This window comes from Balearica regulorum, chromosome 1 (assembly GCF_011004875.1).
Source record: "Balearica regulorum gibbericeps isolate bBalReg1 chromosome 1, bBalReg1.pri, whole genome shotgun sequence".
Classification (NCBI taxonomy): domain Eukaryota; kingdom Metazoa; phylum Chordata; class Aves; order Gruiformes; family Gruidae; genus Balearica; species Balearica regulorum.
In genome coordinates, this window is record NC_046184.1 from 80,078,428 (window position 1) to 80,092,064 (window position 13,637).

The window sequence follows — 13,637 nt, forward strand, 5'->3', positions numbered from 1 at the left end:
GGAGAGGGTATCTGTCAGGCCACGTTCTGGCAACAGACATGGAGTTATTAGTTTACATGAGCGCACTACCAGGTTAACAATTTGCTTCACTCCTGGACTACACGGCAGCCCTCCATTTTGTCAACTGCTTCAATTTAAACGTTTTCTAAGTTGAAGGCAGAACTTCCAACATTTCTTCGGGAGCCCTTCGGGGTTTTAAAGCATCCTCGACCATTTTAAGCAGCAGAAAGCCTACTCGGAGCCAGCACCGTTTACTAAGTTTAGAAAGGCAGACGCGCACGCCAAAGCTTATCAAGAGCCTCCCCAAACATCCCCTGCAGACGGTTCCAGGGCGCACTGAAGAAGTCAGCGGTCTCTCGCTCATCCCTTCCAGCGGCATGCTGCCTCCCCTTCCCCGCACAAAAGGCGCCCGGCTTTTCCCCCGCTCTCCCCTGCCTTTACGAGGAGAGGCAGGTGGATAACGGGAGGTGAGAAAGGAGCCGCCGCGGGCAGCAGAGTGCCGGCCGCCCCGCAGCAGGTAGGGGGAGCGCGGTGGGGGGGGGGGGGCGGCCCGCCGGTACCGTACCGTACCCCCCTCCCTCTCACCCCTTTTCCTTACCACCTGCGGAGGCGGCCGGAGTCTGCCTGGGCCGGGGCAGCGACCTGTCCGCTGCGGGCGCTCTCCTCCGGAGGTGAGGGGGCGGCGAGGAAGGGCATGCGGGAGGAGGGAGGGAGGGAGGACTCCCGCCGCCCGCCTCTCCCTCACCTCCCTCCTCCTCCTCCTCCCCGCCCAGCCCTGCCCGGCCCAGCCCGGCCCCGCCGCGGCACCCCCCGCGCTTCTTACCCCCCTCGCGGGCTGGCTTCCACGGGGCGGCCCCGGGCGAGGGGTCCCTGCGCTCCTCTCGGCACTTACTGTGTCACCCCCCCCGTGTGTCTGTCTGTCCCTTCGGCAGGGATAAAAGTTGTTGTCACCAGCCTCGCCGCTGCCGCCTGAAACAACTTTGTCTCCTTCCAGCCGCTGGTTTAAGCTCTTTTTTCTTCTTCTTCAAATAAAAAAAAATAACAGCAATTTAAAAAAAAAAAACCACAAAAACTCTTTTCGGCTCTTTTTTAAGAGGGGGAAGCGTGAAGGTGGGAGGGCAGACGAGAAGAAAAAGGAAACATTTGGAGCTTCCCCCCCTTTCTTCCCCCCTCCCCCCCCAAGATGGCTTGAGAAAATTAAAAGGAGACAGTGGTGGGAGGGGGACGACACTGAAGAACTCGGGAGAGGGGAGAAAGTTTCGGGGGTTTGTGTTGTTGGTTTTGGTTGTTTTTTTTTTTTAAAGCCTTCGGTTCCCAGAAGGACCCAAACGATTACAAACAAACGGGCAAAGCAGGCAGACACAAGGAGGGGAGCGAGTGAGAGAAAAGAGTTTTGCTGGTCAGTAAACTTCAAGCTGTTGGGATGAGGTCATTGGTGTAAAAATAAAGCGATGGCGTCATTTGAAACCAATCCCAGTGAATGAACTCAGCCGGGGGGTGAAGGTGGGGGGAGAAGGAGAAAGAGGAGGAGCGGGGAGAGAGGATCCCTGCGGGGAGACGGAGGCAGCCGCGGAGAAGCCGCCGGCTGCGAGAGGCGATGGCGGGGGGGGGGGGGGGGGGGGGGGGGGGGGGCGGCTCACGTTCTACCATGCTGTCACCGGGGGGGGGGGGGTACACGCGTCCGCTGCCCCCGGCCTCCCGCTGGAGCCGCCGGGCCGGCCCCTGGGAGGAGCCGGGATCGCGGCGCGATTCAACCGAGCCGCCGCCGCGGCCCTTCCCCGCCCCTCGCCGGGCCGGGGAGGCAGGGTCCGCCCGCCCTGCCCTCGCTGTCCTGCCCTGGCTCTCGCCTCTACCGTCCCGACTCCACAGAAGCCGTCCTGCCTCAGCTTCCCCTTCCATTCCCGGCGTCGCGGCCTGCGCTCGTCCGCACACTGAGGCCGGAGGCGGGCCCGTCGCCGTGGGGAGCCCTGTCCCTCAGCAGCCTCCCCTGGCCGCTCCCTCAAGCCCGCGGTCAGGCTGCTTTGTGCTTGGTGCCACCGAGCAAAGGGCCTTCAGTACCACAACAAGCACTCCGTATACAGGTAGCTCCGTAATCATTGGCCTTATCTTTTAAAAAGTAACGCTGTGGGGTGTGATGCAGGACCCGTAAAGTGTTAAGGTGTCAGATCCTCCTGTGGTAGCGCAGCCTGATGTGTGTGGAATGCCATGTTGGCTATGTGGCATGTTGAGGGCCTTCACCCTTTAAATAACCTTGCTAATAAAAAAAAATTTAAAACCCACATCTAAAACCGGTAACTTGAAGAAAGTAAAAGTTAAGTCTAAACAGATATACAGAAATATAATTATTTTACCTAACATGTATCTCTTCTGGCTATTTGCAATGTTACCTAGCGAGAACATCCTTCAGGGGTTTGATGGGCCCTGTCTTACACATCCCTCTTCCAGGTACAGCAGCCCTCTTTCTCCCTCAGAGGCATCGTCACTGAGGAGAGCTTGCTGGCACAGCTGGGTATGCAGGACATCTTACACAGCAGAATTCAAACCCTGGTCAGTCTCCTTTGCTAGCTTTCAAATCCCTGTGCCACAAACCCTTGGAAGATGGCATGAGAAAGAGGATTAACCAGATGGGTCCTTAGGCTCTTGGTGGCTGTCTTTTCAAATGAAGCACCTTGGGAAAGACACAAGGCTATTGCCCATGGTAAAAAAAACACTGTTTGTGTGGGTGGTGTTTTGGGAAACAGGCAACTCTGAAAAAAATTACATGGTGTTGGGCTCTGCCCTGACAAAATTGACCAAGAACCACCTTGACAAAGGGCCTGGTGTTAAGGAGTTGCGAGCTGTCCCTCATGAGGAAGCCTTGTTGGCACTTGTACTGAACAGTCACATTCTCTGCAAGGGAGTGCAGAGCGTGCAGGGAAGAGAGAAGTCCTAAGAGAAGACCAGTCTCTATAAGACAGTGACAAAAGAAAGATCAAAAGCAGCGAAGAAACTGTGGTAAAGCAATTTACGTCAGTACGCTTACTATTTTGCATGTCTGAAGCTGAAGAAGAGTTTTGCCTTTTTGTCTCAATTAACCAGTGGCCCTGAAGATACCTTTTGCAAACCCCCAAGGTGCCGACAAGTATTTAAAGACTGCACAATTAAATGCTGGTTAACGGAGCTACAACTGACCCATTTTGATGAAGGGGATGAGAGAGCGTGCCAGAGAAACTCGAGGTGACAGCCAGTGCCCCAGCTTATTCAGACCAGAGAAGTGCAGGAACAAATAGTTCCAGCACGGTTATCCTCACAAAGAGAAGTGGGGAGCAGCGGAGAGGGGCACATGGTGAGGAGGAAAGACATTTCAATTCCCTCTTCCCTTTTGTCGTCTCAACCTGGTAACACCTTACGTAACTGTTCTTTTGGTTTTTTAATGGGGAGACTGAAAAAATCTCCTCACTGTAAAACTGTAAGAATAAAAATTACTTGTGATCTTTTTGCAATATTTTTATTTTTAGCTAAAAGAAAAATATATATACAGAAAAGTCTAGAACGGCAAATTAAAGCTTTTTCAATATAGAGTCAGGATATTTTTTTCCCTAATTTAATAAAAAGTGCAACTAAACCACAGTCATATCACAATTAACTCCTGCACGTTGATGTTAATACTAAGAATAACTTTTTATTTTCAGCTGAGCTTAAGCTGGGAGTCTGATCTGGGAGAGAGCATTATGGGGTGAAACTGTACAAGTTTGTTGCTAACCTGAAGACACAAATGGAAGGAGTCCAGAGGACTCAAACACAGCAGCATCTGACTGGCTTCATTGAGACTAGCAGCCACGTTCTTTACCTCCTGTTCGCAGTGGGCAGAGCGTGCACGTGTTGGCAGCTGACATGCCTCAGCTGGCAGGTGGTCACTCGTGAAGGAGCAGTAATTTGTTTGCATGTCAGAATCTAACTCCAGCTTAACTTTTTTTTTTTTTTTTCCTTGAAAGCCTTTCGTTCCTCCCTACCACTTGCACAGCAGGCTCCTGGAAACGATCTGAACTATAGACTCAAACCAGGGGGAGATTCAGGCCTTAGTTTGGTAAACACCTGAACCATCTGGGAGAGGGACTGCCTGGCTTTGCTGATGTCCCTGCCTGCTGACGTTCCCTCCCCACGTTTTCGAAGGTCTGTCAATTCTATGAAATTTATTTTGCTCCGTTTCTGGCAATGAATTTTTTTTTTTTTTTTTTGCGTCAGCACTCACTGCCCCTTTTCAGCAAAGCAGTACCGAAAGAGTTACTGTTAGTGTCCCTTTCTTGTGCCTCCTTATTGAGTTCATGAGATAAGAAGACCTGAAGTGTCTATATGGGGTAAAACAAGGGCAAAAGACATTATGGTGGCTATCCAGCAGGCTACGCAACAGCACTTGAACTTTGACACTCCCTCATGTCCTACCAGTTCATGTCCTGCTTCTGGCAGGAGCGGCTGGAAGTGTGTCACCCCTCACTGCCTCTATTGCTGAGAAGGGGGAATAGGTGGGTACTTTCAAGAGCTGGAGGTAATGCACCTTGTTTACAAAGGTTTCTCTTTATTTATTCATAAAAGCTAGCATAGGTTTTTGTTCCTTTTCCAGTTAAAGGATTTTGTGGCACTTCACTTGGTTAATCAGTTAGCAGTGATTAAACAGGGGAAAGATGAATGACAGCCTGAGTAACGTCATCATGTTTTCTGCGCAGTGGAGAGGAGTGGCTTGCCAGAGGAACCTCTTGCGAAATGAGAATCGAACTTAAAGCACAGAATTTACCAGGCTTTAAAATCCCCTTGTGGGTGCTCACTTCCTCCATGGGCTGAAGTGGTGTTGCTGAAGAGTTACCATTCCCAGGCAGCTCCCAGTCGCCATCACGGCTGTCTTCTGCCAAAGGTTACCGCCTCTCCTACCTACCTGCAAGCTGCTCACGCAATCCCTCCCAAACTTGTTTCAGCCAAAGTCAACCAGAGTAACTTAAACAGTTTAAATAGTAGGTGTCAGCTGAACTGGTTTGTTTGGGCTGAAATGGATTAAGGGAAAACCAAGTCAGCAGATGGCAAATGGGGTGATGACCTTTTCATGGACAGCTTCAGGGACATTGGGTAGTTGGGCCTAATCTGCTTTCAGAGTAGACTGCTGTACCAGACATAACTCCTACCGACAGCTCTTCAGGGTATTTAAAAATAGAAGGGTTGCCGAGATACCCACATTGAAACATTCATAGCATTTTTAGATACTACTGGCTTTGTTGGCATAGAGAGCAGGGTACGGCAGTCAAAGCAACGCAGGTTTGTGGGAGAGCAACAATGGGAACATGAGAATTTGGAAACCGGTAGGAATGCATGTGGGACTGAGGGTGGGGAAAGAGCAGAAGAGAGATAAAAATTTGCAGATGGAGATCACAGAGGTCGGTTTGGAGAGGAGGGATTTGGGTAGTGTGAGAAATGCAGTCATCAGAGACATAGGGCACAGAGTAGCAATGCTCGGGAAAACAGTGAGTTGAGAACAACCAGTATCTCCCCATTCTTCCCTTCCATGTGTGCATCAGACCTTGGGAAGCTGTACCCCTCTGGAAAATGCTTAAATAAAAATAGCCTCACTATTCTGTCTCTGCAGGTAGTTTTCATACCTCTGCTTCCCCATAGCTTCTCCAGGACTGCCAGATTCATAGCATGTCAAACAAGCTGGGGTTAGTATGCAAGTGGAAGGGTCTAGGTTCAATGCAGATATGTGTTTTTGAACTGGGATGAACGTAAGACAAGATGGAGCAACTTTCTTGTTCCCTGTAGGACAACAGTGGATGATTTGGAGCAGTGGAAGAGAAAGGGAGAATTAAGGAACCAGAGCAGCAGAAAGTACAGAGAAAAAGGAAGGAGAGCATCAGCTGTCTGCTTCCTGGTATCTCCTTACTTTATAAATCCTATATCTATTACTCAATAGGCATTTACATGATCCTTATCTCTATAGTTTCTGAGTAATCTTTATTTTTGTAAGTATTTTGTGGGACAGAGGAGTATCACGATACCATGTTTTATGGATATAAGAATGAGTTACTGAGATAAAGTAACTCATTCAAGGTAGTATAGCAAGCTGGTTGCAGATCAGAGAACTAAACCAAGTTCTCTTAAATTCCAAATCTAACCACTAACTCATCTTTCTCCCTCTCCCTCTTCCTTCTCTCAAAAGAAATAGTAACTTTTTTTAACTTACCTGCGCAAGCACATTTGGTAAAATTAAGGACTTGCACAAAAGTTTGTTGGCTTAGTTTGCAATTGGAGACACACACACAAAACAAAAGGTTATAAGTGAGACAGACAACAGAAGACAATGAGAAAAGACAAAGGAAGAAGTAATAATAATTTCTGATTCTATGGATGGGCTTTATAAAGCTTAGGGGCTGCTGATCAATCCTAATCATCTTAAACAGAAAAAAAAAGCAGCTATTTTGATGGTTAAGCCACTTCTGCATGAAGCAGCAAGATTAAGTTTTGAGAAGGCATTTGAAATTGGAGATCATAATAAATATTATTTACAGAAAAGGAGCATAATAACATGTTGTCATCAGGAAACAGAATAATGAAATACTGTTCTCAAGAAACAGCAAGTTCAGACAAATCTATGGCAACTGAGAAACTTAACTACTAACATTTCTCACTTTTCTTTATATCAAAAGAAAAAATATTTAAATTAAAAAAGTGATACATTAGAAAAATCACAAACACATTCCAGAAATTAAGATAATTGTTACAATAAACACCCCCCTCACCTTCTTTCTTTTAGCTCTTACTCACTGCTAGTCACTTGTCTGTAGGCTGGTGTACTTGTATTGAAATCAACTTGTAATGGGCTGTAAGCACAGATGGTGTAAATCATCATTGCTCAACTAACACTTAAGTTGCTATGCCAATTTATACTGTCTGGAGAGTAGCTTTGTATGTTCATGTTTTGTTTGTGGCCAATGATGAATCAGAACTAAAATGTATTTGTGTTTATTATGAGGGCAACATAAAATGTATGAGGTCTTTGACTATTCATATCCTTCTTTTTAACTACTTGAATACTTTAAATAATGTGAGAGTATAGTAATTACCCACCTTAAATATATTTTAGACTTTTTTTTCTTATAATTAAATATTTTCTTAAGAGTACCAAAGATACAATAAAGAAGAAGAGCTTCCATAAAATGCTTTAAAGTTGTGATACATGAAATGTAATCTGGGTTGATATAAACCATTAAGTACAAAGTTACTGTCTTGATAGCATGCTAAAGTAAGCTCACAATCAGGAAACTCATTTGAAAGTCTGAATGTAGAAAGTGAATGAATAGCCTGTGATATTAAAGACCAGTTTATTTTTATTTATATTTATTTATTTTAAAATATTTCTACTTCCAAGACATGTACACAGGAGAGGAAATTTTCTCACAGTTTTAGAGTCTTCACCATTTCTCTTAATCCATTTTGTTGTTTCTGCCTACCTGTAACAGGTCCTGACACTTATGGATATCCTAAGCCTTATGGATTTGATAGGTTGTTGTTTATTTTATTTCTATTTCTAAGGTGCAGTTTGGGTGTTGTAGTAATATGCAAATGAAACTATACTGTTATTCAAATGGATTGTGAAAGAGATGGATTTCTCTTCCATGGAATCATTAAAATGTACTTAATAGATAAAGAGCCTCATATCAAAAAAAGAAAGGACAGATAAACCCATAACGGAAATGAAAAAAATTGAGTTCTAAAAGGGAAAATAAAACCGAGTTAATTACTGTTTGTTGTTGCTGTGGGAAAGAAAGGCATGAACACCACAATGACCCGCATTTATAAGCTTTCATTCATATAAACGTTTAAGTGAATAACACCCAGAACATCAATATTTTGGCCTCACAGTAAAAACATTCATAAGAAGACGACTGTTAACTCTAAAGAGTGTCTTGTTTTGTTGAATGCACTGGTCAGAAAATTGGCAGTCTGGTACTAGCCCAATTGTCAACAACAGACAGCAGAGTTTGTCGAGAAGGACAGGTGAAAATATCAGGTTACACAGAAAAGAAGCATGTGAAAATTTCAGACCGTGTGTCTTTTTTTTTGTCTTTTTTTTTTTTTTTTTTTTTTTTTTTTAGGATGCAAGCTTAGAATATGCCTATTTTAGTAGCAGTCTGAGTTCAAAACTCTAAGGTGGAGGTGAGGTGAAGGACTGCTTGTTTATTTTTATATTGCCTTCTTGACTACTCTTCCAATGCTCAGGAACAGCACAGGAATACATAGAAGCCAGCTTCTATGTATTAGGTATGGGTACAACTCATTTAGGTCTACAGGAGGGTTGAAAATCTCACACCAACATTTCTGCTTCAAAGCAGTTTGCCACTTGTTCTCCTTGTAGCTGGGGGAAGAATCATGAACATATTAAAAACGATTAAACCCTCGGTTTATGTTCTGCTTGCGGAAAGAATGGGAGAAGATCAATGAGGGAAAGGACAGGGCTGCAAATACAATGTTTTATTTTCTATGTGAAGGTCTGTCTCAGACTTCCCATGACTTATTTGAAGCTGCACCCACTTACCTCAGATATAAATTTGGCTTGTTGACTCTCCGGTCATTAAAAAATTGTTTCAAGCCACTGATAAATGATGATGAGTTCCAGATAAACTTATGCTGAAGAATGTGCATCTTCATGACCATTTAAAATCTACATGGAATATTATGAAATCAAATGGGGCAGAAGATTTATTAAGAGGGGGAATTTCAAGTAGAGGACATGACTTTCCAAGACATTATTTCTTGGCAACTGTGTAAGCTCAGAAGAACTTCCTAGACAGGAACACATGAGGACAGATTCTTTTGTGAGCCAGTCAGTGGAGACATTTATGGGAAAATGGTAGATGCAATTTGAGTTCCAGAATATAAAAGGAAAAATAAGTCCCTGTTAGAAGGGCCTGTCTAATTACTAAGTTGCAGAAATTGTATGTTTATTCATCTGTTATTTTGTATGAGGACTTACAATTAAATGATGTCAACTACAGTTTAAGAAAAATGGTTATTATAACCGATGATTCATTTTAAATACCTTCTTCCCATATAGCACCGGCAGGAGATCATGATGAGTTGCACAAACGCTGAAAGAAGAGCTTGGTTTCCCGTTTGGTTTACAGCACATGAATGAACAAAGGCTTGGAGCACTGCAGAGCGGACAGCAATATGGGAACAAGGATGCACAGCAATCGGTAGGGAAAGAGTGAACCAACATGTGTCAGTGGCGGTCTGGGCTCACAGAGGGAGTGTGCAGAGCTTGAAAACATGCAGGCAGATGACTTGGTTGAGTCCATCTAACAGGTTTCCGATGCCAAAAGGAGATGCTGCAGCTCACGGTTTCCTACCCTCCGTGTCAGACTGTGAGCTCCTGCCACTTTCCTTGCTGTGGATCTAGCATTGTTATAACGTGTATGGGTCAATCCAGCTTGCTAAGCCAGTAGAAGTAGAGTGAGTTACTCTTTGACAGTCATTAGGTTGACGTTTGCTGTCTGACGATATTAGAAAAGAGCTCTTTACAAGGAGGGTGGTCAAACACTGGAACAGGTCCCTAGAGAGGCCGTGGCTTCTCCTTGGAGATGGTCAGTGCTGGAATGGACAAGGCCTCAAGCAACCTGATCTAACTTTGGAGCTGGATTTAATGTCTAAGTTGGCTCTGCCATGTACAGCGAGTTAGACCAGCTGGCTTCCAGAGGTCCCTTCCAACCTAAATTATTGTGTATGGTATAGAGGGGGGAGTCATGATTCTTGTATCCTTATTTTACACTGAGAAATCTCAGTGCATCAGTATCCCTGGCTGAAAATTTATCTGTCAAACATTAAGGTACTCCTGTCATTATTGTGAAATTTCAGTGTATACATTTCTATGTATAAATTTCTATGAGCAAAGCTATTTCAGGAGGAAGTTTGTTTGGATGGTATAAGTACTTTAAAATATAGATATTGTAGGGTTGATCTCATTATTGCTAAACCAAACGTTATAAAGCCAGGTTATTAAATAGGAGTTTATACTGTAAAATTACTAAAGTAACATGTACACAGTTAAAATTTACAAATGAGTTTAAATTTATGTTGAAGAGAGACTCTACAATAATCATATGATAATACATAATGTGTTTTAACTGGTCCAGATTAATCTCAGTGGATGTTAAAAACATACTTAGATTCTGTCTCTACTTTGTCTCTCTGTGGCTTGCCTGTGATGCAGCATGGCTTCTGGATTTTATTGGACCAATGAAAGTTGTTGTTGTCCTTAGCAACGGCACTTTTTAATGGTAGCAAATTACATTTACATCTATTTAGAGGCCCTTTCACATTGGTAGGGGTGTGAAAGAAGACCCTGGAATAAAATGCATCAAGGCTGTATATATGTAATTGAAGGAATGGAGGTATGAAATACTTCAACAACAACAACAGCAAAATCCCTAGTAACAAATGCATATGCAAATATATCTTTAAAAATCCCAGAGCTTTTTTCTCAATCACAAACCTCCCTCTCCATAGCTGTCCATAAGATGACAGTGTAGCTGCACAGGGTATGCTTACTTCCAGTTAAATGTTTCTCAACGCTTCTAGAGTGGTGCAAAAGGGCTGTATTGTACCATTCTCTCGATACTTCTCAGTTATGCAGCCAGATTGTGAACTTTATGAGCCACAAACATACAAAGACAAAGCAATAAAGCCATCTAAATCTTTTATGAATTATGATCATGCCAAGGAGCCTTATAATTTTTTGAAATCAGCTCCATTTTATACAGACTGTCAGCATGATGGATTGAGGGACATCTGTCTTTCTCCATTTGAGTACAAACCAGTACAACCCTAACCTGATCAGTAAGGCACCTGTCTTGTTTTCAGTGTTTCACACAGGGACGCTCAAGTGGTTGGAGACTCTAGTCTTTCAAACAGACTTTTTAATAGGTATGTGCTTCCTATGGGACTTCAGCGTATCTCAGTGGGAACGCGGTTGTAGGCTCCAGTTGCGTTCAGAGAGGAGTGCAAGCACAAATGCAACCACACTGCAAATTGTCTGGCACCAGGGGATTTGGACCTGAGATGTGCTGAACAGGTCATGCATGTGTTGCCCTACAGTGCCCAATAAATAAATGTGTTGCAGATAAATTTGCCTCAGGGTGCTTGCCTGCACAGACTGTTTCTACACGGTGAGAATCTGTACTATGCTGGCAGTGACTGCAGCCTGCCTGGAACTATGTGTTCTTTGCAGAGATTTTTTTCTATACCAGATATGAAGTAAGTTGCTCCAGGTATACATACACAGTGGCACTTTTCTAGGATTCCTGGATGCCCTGTGACACATGCATTAAAAGTAGTAGTCTGCTGTCAAAACTGACACAAGAAAATCAGGAATTGAGACAGATGAGACCTCCAGTGTAATTCACAAATTCCAGTTTCGTTCTTTGAATTGATGTGTAGGACACCAGTCACCAACTTAAATGGTGAATCAACCATTCTTTCTTGAAACTAGGAATTCCAAAATTGTTTGTTGTGTTTGGATTTCATTTTCAAAATCCCAATTGTCTCCAAAACATGCTGTGTCTGATTGCTAGTCTAGAGCTGCTAAAGATCTCATTCTTCAGGAGTGTATCCGTGCTGCCTCGTAGCTTTTATACTCAGTTGAAAATTATGTCCAAGTGGGAGTTTAATGCTGACAGCAGAAAGTAGACAATTGCAGCTTGGCAGCGTTCTCCATTTGTGACTCTCTTTTGTGCTGGGCCAAAGCACATGTGGAAGAGGAGTGAACTTGTATGAGATTCTGCCCCCAAATCTCCACATGGAGCAGAGATGGTAAGAATCAGGCTTGCTCTTTCAGCACATCTATCTGCAAATAGCTACGGTATAGTACAAACAGACATAATAATCCAGTTTATTTTGGACGATTGATTAATGGGAACATTACTCATATACTCAGTGCATGACATTTCCTATTACTTGTTCATATCATTTGAGAGTTAAAGGATATAAATACCTAGGAATTTGCCACCAGTTGGGTCGCCACCTGTCTGCTGAACACATTAAAGGGGGAAAAGGGTGAGTTGTATTCCATGTAAGAATGCTGCAGCTATCTGAGGGACTCTGAAAAACATTTCTGACACTGTCAGGGGAAAATTTTCCATAGCAGTCTCAACACAGATTCAGCAATAGGGCCTTTTCTCCCTGATATAACTGGCCATTTAAAGGATGTTAAGAAAGATGGAGGTAGAGGGAAGGGAATGATTTCACTGAAGCAAGTTTACAGTGCTCTGGGCCTGACGCTTCTTTCAATAAGATAAGTCACTGGACAGCTAAGGACTATATATATGCAATCAAAGTGAACATTTAGCAAACAGCTGTCCATCTGTGTATAGATCCATCACTGCTTTGGTTAATGTTTATACCTGATATTGTAACAGTTGGTTAATAAATAGCTCATTTGCGTGAAGAACTGGAGATGGTAAAAACAAACAAAAAAAATCTATAACAGACATGCAGATCCCCCACCTGCATTTCTTTTTGTCAAATACCAGTCAAACTGATGGCAAAGCAATTCTATAGCATGACATCACTTGGTCCTGTGAAATGACTGCTGATGGGTCTATTCAGAGCATCTATAATTAGCTACTTACCTCCAAGTTTCAGTGATTTCGAGCAGCAGACTGATGTAAATGTTTTAAATCAGCTTCTGGGGAAGCCTTTGAAGCCAAGCAGACTAATGCCTAACATGGGCATCAACACTACATACTTATGTCAGGCTTTCTCCTGCAGCTTAGCCTGGGCCTTAAAATCATGGAAAATGCATGGAGAAAACTCATCAATGTCATATTTGGAAGCAGATAGCTGTGGATCTCAAGGGATCCTGGGAAGGATGAAAGCTCCTCTTGCTATAGGTTTACTGCCGTTGAATTAGCTCACAGCACCATTTAGTTCTTTTCTTGAGATATACCCTGTTAGACAGGAACCACTAATGGTCCCTTGTGGAGTGCTATAGAGGGGGAACCATGCAGAAATTAATAAAGCTTTAATGTACGCTCCTCCTGGGTCTGACAGCAAAAGTGTCAAAGAACGTGCAGGAAAGGGGCACAGTGCCACAGAGAGCTTCTTTTGCTTGTGGAACCACACCACACAGTCTGACCATGAATGGTTTGTAATGCAAAATGGCAGAGACATAAATGGACTAAGCTATTTTATATCATTTTCTGAAACTCTACTCTCAGTACCCAATTCTGAGGGGACAATATAGTCCCCAGTCCCAAATTCTTAAGGGAAATCCTGAGGTAGAAGTTAAAAAAGACCACCTGCTTAAAAAAAGCAGGTAGCTTGATTTCAGAATATACTAGTGTTTCATAGAGCCCATTTCCTTCTTCCCTTGGATCAGTCTTGTCTGAAATTTGTTTAACAGTATTGAAACATTCAAAAGAAAAAAAATGAAAGTTCACAGTGTGTTTTTTGATTTAAAATACAGTCCTTTTAGACACAGGGGAAAACCCCCAGATCTTGTACTTTAATGCTTTTTGCAAACTAGGCAATATTTTCTAATTTTGATCTTATAATTACAGTTAATCCTCCAAATCTTCAAACAGTTGCCACAAATCAATTATGCTTTCAAGTCAGAGATA

The 13,637-nt window shown here is 43.4% G+C and overlaps 1 protein-coding gene and 1 long non-coding RNA gene across 16 annotated transcripts in view; one reads left to right on the top strand and one right to left on the bottom strand.

Annotated features, from left to right (window-relative positions):
* Positions 1-984, bottom strand: part of DUSP16 (dual specificity phosphatase 16) — a 72,151-nt gene extending 71,167 nt beyond the window's left edge. For 9 of the 15 annotated variants that reach the window (XR_012836711.1, XR_012836720.1, XR_012836709.1 and 6 more), the window contains exon 1: positions 599-749. The gene's annotated coding sequence lies outside the window, so the exon portion shown is untranslated. Of the gene's footprint in view, positions 1-598; positions 750-823 lie in introns of those variants that run through there. The other 6 variants (XR_012836712.1, XM_075760859.1, XM_075760904.1 and 3 more) reach the window with 3 other exon arrangements.
* Positions 12-10,159, top strand: LOC142602912 (uncharacterized). Its single transcript, XR_012836749.1, has 4 exons — positions 12-517; positions 3,975-4,152; positions 5,785-5,893; positions 9,077-10,159. It is a non-coding gene; the product is annotated as an uncharacterized LOC142602912 (long non-coding RNA).
* Positions 10,160-13,637: the final 3,478 nt, after the last annotated feature.